Source organism: Tauraco erythrolophus, chromosome 2, assembly GCF_009769465.1.
Source record: "Tauraco erythrolophus isolate bTauEry1 chromosome 2, bTauEry1.pri, whole genome shotgun sequence".
NCBI classification, from domain to species: Eukaryota; Metazoa; Chordata; class Aves; order Musophagiformes; family Musophagidae; genus Tauraco; species Tauraco erythrolophus.
The window spans coordinates 19,279,474-19,291,694 of record NC_141466.1 but is presented as its reverse complement, the minus strand read 5'-3'; positions in this window follow the sequence as shown (position 1 = coordinate 19,291,694).

The window sequence follows — 12,221 nt, the reverse complement described above, 5'->3', positions numbered from 1 at the left end:
TTTCGTACTGAGTATTTTGAGATCATAGAAATATTTAGGCCTGTTAAAATTACGACTCAGTCTCTCTCATTCAGGGATTTCTTTGTGGGAAACATCACCATCTGCAAGCATATTTGCATTATGGAAGGACCAGGCTGAGCTAAACAAATATCAAGGTTATATCCTGTCATACGAGCAAGTAATAATCCCTGCCTTGTGTACTCAGTCTTAAGTTTGTAACAGTCAGCAGCAAGTGGATGAAACAATGAAATTAGAGAAGGGAAGAGTGAAAACGTGGGCCGTCCGTACACAGAAACCATCTCAGTTCATCACCTGCCCAGCCAGCATTAGTTACCTAAATGGAAAGTTTTCCAGTGCCTAACACGCACTGGATGGGAGGGGCAGATGAGCTGATGAGAAGCTGTCCTTGCTGACAAAGCAAAGGGAGGGGTTAACGGCACTATAAGGTAAGGTACCATGTATGATTACTGGTGCATAGCTGAGTCATGAGGTCCTAACCAGAAGTTTGTTTCTCAAGCAATGGCAGGAGTGTAACCATTTTGAAGAGATTATTTCTTCCAGAAGGCAACAGATGATTCAGAATTTCCTTTGTGCCAGGTAGCTAACAACCAAAATTCTCAGAAAACTTTATCACTCTCTTACCAAAGTAATATTTTCCAGAGAACTACAAGTGCTTTTATCTGCAGTTGCAGATACAGATATTTCTGACCGAGGCCCTATCATAAGCTGGCAAATTTCCTAAACAGGAGAGAGAGGACCATTGATCTTTCAGTGCCAACATTAAAGACATTTGCTAAAATTAGAGATAACTGTTTAAATTTTGCAAAGTGTTCACATCTTTGGTCAGCTAGAAATCAAAGGCAACAGAAAGGGACACAGACTTAGAAAGGCACGCATGTAGCTGTAGAAGGTTATGCTACCCAGATGTATTCATCCAGTCTAAAGTCACTAGGCATAAGGACTACTTTGCTGGTGGTCATAATAAATTCTACAAATCATTCCCATTGCCCTCTTTGACCACGAAAATAGCTGTCACTGCCCGTTTTCATCACTAAGGCTTTTGTTTTCTACTCATTCAATTCCACCATGCAATGGTGGAATGACAAATCTCTCTTTTACTATAATTCATTATATGTCCACAGCACTGATGAGAGAGGGCTAACGGCACCCCCCATTACAGAAGCCCAGCTAGGCTGGCATTTTTAAGCCAAGGCAACTTAATTCCCCTCTGCCCTATATGGTACCCAGCTCCCTAGCATTGCAAGCAGCCATTTTATCCTTTCTTCCATAAACTGATTGTGCTTTGCCAGTAAACATTTTGGCCCTTGCTGTTACTACTGGGAGGTTGTCCGAGAGAAACCTCTCTAACAGCTGGAAGCCTTTTTAAAATTTCAAACCTACATTTCCCCGTGACCAGTCCACATCTATCTTTTCTTCCTGTGCAAATACTGTCCTGAAGTAGCCTTTCCCACTCTCCTGTGTGTACTCTCTGCCAAAAATATTTATAGACAACAATCTCATCCCCACACAGCCTTTATTTCGCAGGACTAAAGAAGCCATCCTTTTCTCGTTCCACTCCTGAGCTCCCTCAGTGGAAGCTGGACTGGTATAAAGCTGGTTACAGGAAACGCAGAAATGTTATCCATGCCCCAGTTCCTTCTTTTGTGACACAGCTCTGCTTCTAGTTTCGGAATCCTTACGTTGGCCACATAAAAGCCATTAAAAGCGTAGAATGAACTAAGCAGCTCCAAGTGTAGGCCAGCTCAGAGGCCAGTAAGAATGAGGTTACTTTCTCATTTCATGGAAAAGTTTTATTGATTTGTGGTTAAAAGATGGAAATGGGCACATTTGTCTCTTCTTGAGGTTGGAGCACATGGCAGGAATCCGCTTCAAGTCCATAAAGATGGAGAAAATAGTTTGTGCGGCACATGCTGTCAGGCCTGCTGGAGAACAGCTGCTGGCATCTCCTCTCCAGGTGGTTCCCAGAGGAGGAGCAGCAACGGGCAGCCACTTACAGAGCAGAGCAGAGTCTCTGGGCAGTGGCAAATGGGCCAAGAGAAATAGGCAGGTCAGTACTGTGACATTTCCATTGCTCTTCCATGTTATAGAATGTCGTGATACCAGTAATACGTATTTTATATCATTCATGGTTTTTCAGAAGTATTGTATTAATTGTATTATTCACTTCTAGTCAGTAAATAAATGAGTGTAGCATTTTTAATATGTAATGCCCTATCATTGTGCTGATGCAGAAAGTCTGAGTAGCCCCACCAAAGAAAATAGAAAATGACAGGCTTGCAGATTGCAAGCATGATTTTTTTTAGCTTACCAGCCTACCTGAAGATGCTGGGCTGTCGCTCCTTAGGATCACCATTTCTTCCAAACTACCCAGTCACTGTGGTTAAATAGTGTCCAGACTGTTGGAAACAAGAGGTGTTTTAAGCAAGCAGAAAGTCCAGGAATTGAATATTCTCACCAGTTCTCTAAGCAATTTGCCAAGACAGATAAGACATGAATTTCTAATGTAAAAAGGAAGAATTTGGTCTTTAATGCTTCAGTGTCAAGAAAGTGACTCATGCAGACCGTTTTTCTTCTTTGCGGATTGCCTCGTGCGTAAAATACACTGGTTTATTTTCTTTCCAACTTGTCTTAACTTGATTCCTTGGCTTGGAAAGTTGTGTTTTCTATTGTAGGCCATCTCTGACAGTTTTCTTTTTGTGTATAAGTGAGACCAAAACATATGTGGTGTTTTTTTTTAATTTTTCGAGGCCACATCCAGAAGTAGTTGCACCTTTTCTTAACTTACTCTCTTTGTGAGCTTTTACTTGTTAACCTAGTGGGAAGTTTTTGATTCTTAGAGATCAAGACAGTATTTTGCCAGTAGATCTTGAGTGATGAATTAATAAACATATTCCAACAGTGTTCACTTATGTCAGTCACATTTCAGCTGATGTTGCTTTGCTTAAGAGTGGAAGGATGCATCTCAGAAGTCTGAGGAATAAGAGTGGAGAAAATTTGGAATGAATAGAGGTCTCACATGAACTGTATTATCATCTCTACAGAAGCAGAGAAAAACTAACAGTTCTATTACAAAAAATGTAGAAATTTACTTGGGATTTTTAACCATATTAGTGTGACAGTGTGAAGAGCCTAATGAAAGGGGGACAGCATGTCAGAGGATTTCTAATAGGGATAGATTAGAAAGTCTTCAACTGGCTGTAAGCTCATACGTTATCATTCCCAGTAAAACTGAATTTTGGAATCTTTTATGTCAATTAACTTCTAAACACTTATAATAAAAGTATTAACCTTATTTTATAGGTGTAGAAAATAAAGTACATCACTAAGGGGCTCTATCAAGATTTTACAGTAAATCTAGAGAGCGTGCGAGGAATGGAAGATGGGAGTCCTGATTTCTCCTCTCATGATATAACTATTTGGCTAGCTCTGGGTTTTTTTAGTTCATTTTTATAGTACCATAATCCAAATAGTACTAAAATAGAAACCTAGTGCTGCTTTTCTTGAGTATAATCCAAGAACCTGGTCTCAAAATAGACTGTACTGCTTTTCACGATGTTTTTTTCCTGAGAAAAAGAAAACCCTCACAAAATCACAAAAGCTATTCCCTACCTTCTCTTTACAGACTGACAAGATTGTACAGTTACTTGACAAAACCAAGGGGAATCAGTGTTCAGCAACTGAAAAATAGTGGGAAACAGCGAAGTAAAAATGAAATAATTCTGCATTGCATGATGTGCCGCAGTTCATCATTGCACAACTACGACTCAACCTTATTGCTGATCAACTAGTGTAACCACGTGTGTATCTTTCTTCACATATCCACATACTCCCTGTGAATTGTGAAGCAAGATGCATGAGCTTATTTCATTTGGGGTACAGCACACAGTACAGCAGGCTTGCTTCAGTTTGCCAGGAAAAAAAAAAAAAACAAAAGCCGGAAGATATTACTAACTAATGCCGTTATGTTCACATTTGAGAATCAGCATCACAGCTGGTTTAGAGGCCTGGCCAATACCTCCAAAGCAGAGATTTAGAGAAAGCCTGGAGTTCTAAAAATGTAGAAGTTGCCCGTAATTATGGAGAAAGCATAAACTCTAATTCTGAATACAGCAGCCCAAAATTTCATACTTTGGAGCTGCACAGGTTGTGTAACTTAGTTTCCTTGGCTTTGCTGGTATACATGATTTCAGTCTACATGCATTGTTGGCATCCTTATTCCAGCGCCACTATATTCCACCTACTCTATTTCCTCGCCGGTTGTTAAAGTTTTCGGAAGGTAAAACCTCCCCGTAGAATCCACTGATCTTCTTCCATGAACTAGGAAAGACAGGAGCATGTAACGAAAAAGGAAAGATGTTTCTTTACTTATTCTTGAGGCATATAAAGAAGAATACAGCAAAACTGCACTGTCTGATAGCTCTCTGAAGTTAAATCCATTCACACAGAAGAAACAGAACTGTGCTAAACAGATAACCTGAACCACAACAAGTTCTACTGTTATGTTCTCAACTTTTTCCATTGGATATTATAAGTTTTGTACCACTGTACTGGCAGAATCCATCCTAAAGACAAGCTATGCCTATAGAACAGTATTTCCTGACAAGTGTATAGAACATACATCATTTATGTATATAAAACTCCTATACTTCAGTATTGTTCCTAGCCAAATAGATTGTGATGCTCTATTACAAGTGTTTTCAATACAAACTGTTCAAAAGGGCTTTAATAAATCGTCTTTGGATAGGAGACCTAGAACAAGAAATAATAAACTTCAGTTGTACCAAGTGAGATTAACATATAGGAAAACCTTTTAGTGATAAAGACAGTTATATAATGAAATTGTCTGGAGATAGTATGTAATCATTTGAATAAAATTTAAATCATTAGATATTTTTAAGAAAAGGTTAGATAAACCTCTGTCAGAAATTTTGTGGGTAAGGTAACATTAACATGATGAGGAGAGTAGCTAGAAATTAGATTTCTTGTTTTTCTTTCCAGCCCTATTTTTCTATGACTCTGTTGTTCTATATGTCATAAGAAGAACCCTTATTTCATTGACTAACCAGTTAAAAGACAAAAAAAACCCAAAAGACAGAAATAATCCATGAGTTTTCATGACAGGATTATCCCACAAGGCTTCATACTTAAAGCTGAGCTGTTCACAGTTCATAAGTGAACTGAGAAAAGGAATGAGTGATGATGTGACAACATTTGAAGACCATATCTAATAATTCAGATCTAAAGCTGATTGAAAAGTCCTGCGGGAGGCTCCCAGGACACTGCGTGAGTAGTGGTAGTTGAAAAGCAGTGTTCCAAAGTGCAGCACAATGCACATGAGGGTAAAAACATACAGACATGATGATGAACTCGAAAAGCTAGTATCAGTCAGGAAAATGTCTTGAAGTCACTGTGAGTAGTTCTCTGGACAAAAGTTCAGTGATCAGAAGTAGGTAACAGGACAAGAAAGGTAAACATTTTAGAAACAGGATAAGAAAACAAAGCATAAAACACACTTCCAGAGTACTGCGTGCAAGTATGGTGCACTACTTGCATATTGCTTTCAGTTCTAGTTACCCCATCTCAAAATCCATAAAGCAGGTTTATAGTAACATTCAGGCTTGAGTAATCAAACTCAGAAATATGAAATGGCAAAATGATGGAATACAAATACACTAGCAGCTATTAAACACAAAATTCTGCTTTTGTGCTAGCAAGTCTGCAGGAGTCAGACTACTGGAAGCTGGAAAGGCCTATAGAAGGGATTACTGCGATCTGCTTGCTCGTTTCTTATACTCTCATTGTGTGCTAGATGGGCCTCTGGTCTCATCTACTGCAGCCATTATTATGATGCTATGAGGAGAAGCTAAATATGTTTGGAATTGTTAGCTGGGAAAATAAATGATTAGGGGGATGATAAATGGTAACAAATAAATTGATCCAAAAGATATACTTAATTAGTACTGTGTCATTTGTGGCTATCACGTACCATGGTCCAGAGGAAACTTCCAGCTCAGGAACTTACTACAGCACAGTTTGTTAGAAGCAGAAAAGATGTATCCTTGGCTGCACCAAAAGAAGCGTGGCCAGCAGGTAGAGGGAGGTGATTCTGCCCCTCTACTCTGCTCTTGTGAGACCCCACCTGGAATACTGCGTTCAGCTCTGGAGTCCCCAACACAAGAAGGACATGGAGCTGCTGGAGCGAGTCCAGAGGAGGGCCACGAAGATGATCCGAGGGCTAGAACACCTCTGCTATGAAGACAGGTGGAGAGAGTTGGGGCTGTTCAGCCTGGAGAAGAGAAGGTTCTGGGGTGATCTTATAGCAGCCTTCCAGTACTTAAAGGGGCCTACAGGAAAGCTGGAGAGGGACTTTTTACAAGGGCGTGTAGTGACAGGACAAGGGGCAATGGCTTTAAACTGAAAGAGGGGAGATTTAGATTGGATATAAGGAAGAAATGTTTCACTTAGAGGGTGGTGAGGCACACAAACAGGTTTCCCAGAGAAGTTGTAGATGCCCCATCCCTGGAAGTGTTCAAGGCCAGGATGGATGAGGCTTTGAGCAACCTGGTGTAGTGGAGGGTTTCCCTGGCCATGGCAGGGAGGTTGGAACTAGATGATCTTTGAGGTCCCTTCCAACCCTAACCGTTCTATGATTCTATGATTCTATGTACTAACAAAAGAAATGAACAATCCAAGAGCTGAATCTCTCCTGCCTGTGAATGATTTTGAGCTTTGTGAAACTATGGTGGAATTAGATTTAGGAAAACCTAAGAACAACTCATATGCTGAGAGCCTCAATATGTTACTGAAGTTCTGGTTTTCTTATTTCCATTCTAATTTTATTATTTCCTAACTCCATCCGTGCCTCAGTGGCAAAATCCTAAATTATCTAGATTCCAGAACTGTATTACAGCCAAATAGGAAATGACAGCATCGGCTGCTGGCTCACTACGCTGAAGAAGTTGAGCAACTCTGAATTTTAAAAGAAAGCCAGATGGTCTAATGAGAGCAGGAACCAGGAGTTTCATTGTTCTGTATGGTTTTCTTTCTTTTGGCAACAGGTTTTTTATCTATAATGCAAGGCAGAATATTCCCCCATCTTTAGGAAAGCTTTTGGATTAAAATATTACTAAACCTATCAGTTAGCTTTACTAGCTGTGTCCATTGACCAGTAAAGAATTTGCAGTCAACCAAATTTCAGTCAGCCTGAAAAAAAGAACTGACCAAAATATTTTTATACTTTAGACTATGATCTTTCCAGTACAACTGAAAAAAAAGATTATCCTGAGATAAATACCTGTTGTTAATGCCATATACAGAAAATACTAAGCACTGACTGTTGAAGCAAAAATACTTTTTAAAACCTTGTCACTAGACCTCAGAAATTTTGTTGTCAAACCCCTACAGTGCTTTTGGCTGGATAAAGTATCAAGGAAAAGGTGACTACGACTTTGGCCTCACAGAGAGCAGAAATTGCATGCAAGTTGATGCAAAGCAAGTATGGGGACGATGCATCTATAGACAATGACTAGCTGCTCTTACTACAGAACATGAATGTCCTTGCTGCTGAGTAACACGTCTTATCACTGGCTTCTGTGTTAGATCCTCACTCCAATTTTACACATAGACATTCAGCAAAATTGAGGCAATCAAAATATTAAAATAATGTACCTAAGCTGAAGTACTTCCAACTGCTGAATTAATGTTTCTTTGAAGGATAAGGTGCCCTTGGTTCCCTGTAGCCTCTGATAGTGTATTGTGTCTGGTTGGGATGGGGTTAATTTTCTTCGTAGCAGCCCATATGGTGTTGTGTTTTAGCTTTGTGACCAAAGCAGTGTTGATAACACACCAGTGTTTTAGCTATTGCGGAGCAGTGCTTGTGCAGCATCAAGGCCTTCTCTGTTTCTTACTCTGCCCCCGCAGCGAGTAGGCTGACACGAGCTGACCAAAGAGATACTGCACGCCATATAACATCATTCTCAGTGATAAAACTTGGGGAGAGTTTTTGCAGTGTTGCCATTGCTTGCAGACCGGCTGGGCATCAGTCTGCTAGTGGGAGGTGGTGAGTAAGTGCCATTCCATCACTTGTTTCTTTTTCTTTTTTTTCCCTTTCCTTGACTTATGAAACTGTCTTTATCTTGACCCATGTATTTTTCTTGCTTTTCACCCTTTCAGTTCTCTCCCCCATTCCACTTCAGGGGGAGTAAGCAAGCAACAGGGTGGGTGTTTAGCTGCTGGCCAGGGTCAACCCACCACCCATAGGAAAGCTCTGACAAAAAAAAGAGAAGAAAGTGGGATGCATCTTACTAGGCTAATCGCTTTGCCATGGTTCTCATCTTCTACTTCATATGTGGAAACTACCAAATCCCTATTGTTAGGACTGGGTGAAAGAAGCCACAGTTCATTTTCTCTTTCCCATCTACTGGTGTCAGCAAGAAGGCAGTATGGGTCTCAAAAGGATTAGCAAACTAACAGTTCCTGTTGTGTGAACCAACCAGAGAAAGTGTGCTGCTTTTTCCAACCTCTAATGCAGCCATAGGTAATCTATATCTCTTAAACCACATGAATCTTGTGTGTGGCTTCTGCAAGAGCTACATGAAATGACAGATAGCAGGCAGTGCAAGTATGGAAGTTCCTGCACATTCTGTATGTCCAGCTGTCAGAAAAAGCAAACAAACTGGAGCCACAGAAGCCAAAACCACCCTGTCACTTTGGACCCAGCTCTGCTCTCAGGCAGAATGCTTACCAACAGCCTGTAATGCATTTTACAGTTTGCCCCCTCCTTAGCATGATGAGATGTCACATGAACTTGAGCTTTCATCTCTCATCTTCCTCAATCTGAAACTGTGGTGTTTGATTCTGCACAGCCACAGTCGGATATCATGACAGCCAGCCCAAAGACTTCCTCTGACTGAAGTTTTCTTATCATTGAGTAAACCTGTGGCAAAACAGGCTTCTCTGCTAACCCTGTGACTTCTGAGGAATTGTAGGAATTTAGATTCTACAGGTGCTTGAGCTTTGCAGGACTGTCTGAAAGCAAAAAATGTGGAAGGTTTTTTTTTTATTTGTTATATCATATCTCAGAGTAAGGAGACTTAAATTTTAGGGAGTGAAGTTCATGCAATCTTTAAATCAAATAGAACTTCAATAGTAACTTAACGGGCCATATTTACTCCAGAGTCTGTTCCAAACCTCATTGTTACTATTGGAAAAACTACATTATATGCCTTTTGTTTCTTGTGTTTGTAAAGTAGGAACAATAATATTTAGACATCCTTAATAGGACTATATCAAATCTAATTTGTAACTTTGGATGCTCTGAGTATTAACCATTATTTTATTTCTTGTTATTGCAAAATTATAGTCGCCAGTGCAAACAAAACTTTCTTCATATAACCTACTGAGTCCATTATTTGCAATGGATTCTTTGGTATAAGATAAAACACAAGGATCTGTAACTTCAGAATGCCTGTTACAGAAGCAAGCCTGTTTGAAATAAATAGAAACCATTGTGATATCAATGGTAACAGAAACAATAGCAGTAGGCTAGCATCAGATTACCGAATTGTTCTCAGTAGTGAAATCCTGAACACTGTATGTAGTGAACTGGATGCTTATGGAAAAGATGATAGACTTAGATAAAGAAAATTTCTTTAAATGGAAATTGTCATGCTGGTTAGACTAAGAATCCATTTTGGGTGCTGAGCTCACTTCAGTGTGTTTTTAATTTTGATGTGTTGCTTTTGACTCAAGTCATGCCCAGGTAAGGATCAAGTTGTGCTGTTAAGAAGTGGCAGAAATGAAGCTCTGGCTTCTTTGGATCCATGACCCATTCTTTGTCCTTTCCCAGTGTCCACTGCTCGGGATTCCTAGCCGTCATCAACCTTCCCTTCCCGCAGTGTCCGCAGCTCCCTCTTTCCTCCTGTCCCCCAGCTACCAGCTGGGTGAGAACCAAGGGGATGTGGCTGCTTTTAAGCTAGGCATGTGCTGGCTGCCAGCAAACTAAACATAACAAATAACCTTTGAGCTTGGGCAACAGCCTTTCAGTCACAGTCATAATTTGAAGGAAGTGATCGTTCCTTTACTGAGCTGGTCCATTTCATAAAAACTGGAGGAATTTCATAGCCTGAATTTTTCTATTTCTGCGTCAAATGTAACTGAAATGAACTCATGGGTTCGAAAGTTATTAGAGAGGGTCTGACAAGATGGATGGGCGAACAGCATGTCACCTGAGCCCTGTTTCCTGAGGCTTACAATCACAGAGAAGCACACCCTTTGACAATATAATAGATACAATTCCCAGTAGCTTATAAGTAAGTTTTGAGGACAGAAAGTCTGGGCAATATGCAAAATATTAGTCTCGTGATTTTCCATACCATTTACAACATTCAAGGGAAATCTCCAAAGCCATTTAGTGGCATCAGAGCAGAAAAACTAGAGTTGTTTTGATTTATCAGGATTAATACGGAAATTATTAGAGACTGGTATTGCATTTCAGGAGCCAGAACATGAGTCTTCGTTAAAAATCTCTGCTTCAGCAGTTAGATATCTTTTCCCAAACATATAAAATGGTAGTTTGTTGTCAGAACCTAGGGGGGTTTATTTGTAAATTAAAAAAAAAAAAAAAAAAGAGAGAAGAAGTTTTTATAGGTTCATACTGTACAACCCTACTAAATGAAAGATTTTCACTGACTTTAGGACTTCCAGCTTATGAAGGACCTTCTACTTGAACATCCACAGATGAGAATTGTATGCTGTGTATTTCTGCCTTTATTAAGCGTGTTCTGTTTTCACATTTCCAACATCTTAGACTGTTATCTGACTTAAATTCAAATACAGAAAGAACTGGTTTTGGCACAGTGCAGGTAATATGATACCTGGTCTGAAGTCTGATAAAATTGCCTGCTTTCTTCCGTGTGTAACCTCTTTTCCTTGATATCACTTAAGTATTGGTACCATATGTCATCCTTATCCCTCTAAGAACACATTAAAAGTGGGGGTGGGAGAGAAAGCCAAACATCAAATTCACCTTGATATGAATCATAGAATCATACAATCATAGACTCATTAGGGTTGGAAGGGACCTCGAAGATCATCTAGTTCCAACCCCCCTGCCATGGGCAAGGAAATCCTCCACTACACCAGGTTGCCCAAAGCCTCATCCAACCTGGCCTTGAACACTTCCAGGGATGGGGCATCCACAACTTCTCTGGGCAACCTGTTCCAGTACCTCACCACCCTCTAAGTGAAAAATTTCTTCCTTATATCAAATCTAAATCTGCCCTCTTTCAGTTTAAAGCCATTGCCCTTTGTCCTATCACTACATGCTCTTGTAAAAAGTCCCTCTCCAGCTTTCCTGTAGATCCCATTTAAATACTGGAAGGCTGCTATAAGATCACCCTGGAGCCTTCTCTTCTCCAGGCTGAACAGCCCCAACTCTCTCAGCCTGTCTTCATAGCAGAGGCGCTCCAGCCCTCGGATCATCTTTGTGGCCCTCCTCTGGACCCACTCCAGCAGCTCCATGTCCTTCTTGTGTTGGGGACTCCAGAGCTGGACACAGTATTCCAGGTGGGTTCTCACGAGAGCAGAGTAGAGAGGCAGAATCACTTCCCTCGACCTGCTGGCCATGCTCCTTTTGATGCAGCCCAGGATGTGGTTGGCTTTCTGGGCTGCCAGTGCACATTGCCAGCTCACGTTGAGCTTCTCATCCACCAGCACTCCCAAGTCCTTCTCCTCAGGGCTGCTCTCAATCCATTCTCTGCCCAGCCTGTACTTGTGCTTGGAATTGCCCTGACCCATGTGCAGGACCTTGCACTTGGCCTTGTTGAACTTCATAAGGTTTACACGGACTGATCTCTCCAGCCTGTCAAGGTCCCTCTGGATGGCATCCCTTCCCTCCAGTGTGTCCTCAACACCACACAACTTGGTGTCATCTGCAAACTTGCTGAGGGTGCACTCGATCCCACTGTCCATGTCTCCAACAAAGATGTTAAATAGCACTGGTCCCAGTACTGACCCCTGAGGAACACCACTCGTCACAGGCCTCCACTTGGACATTGAACCGTTGACCACAACTCTTTGAGTGAGACCATCCAGCCAATTCCTTATCCAGAGTGGTCCATCCATCAAAACCATGTCTTTCCAGTTTAGAGACAAGGATGTCGTGTGGGACAATATCAAATGCTTTGGATAAGTCCAGGTAG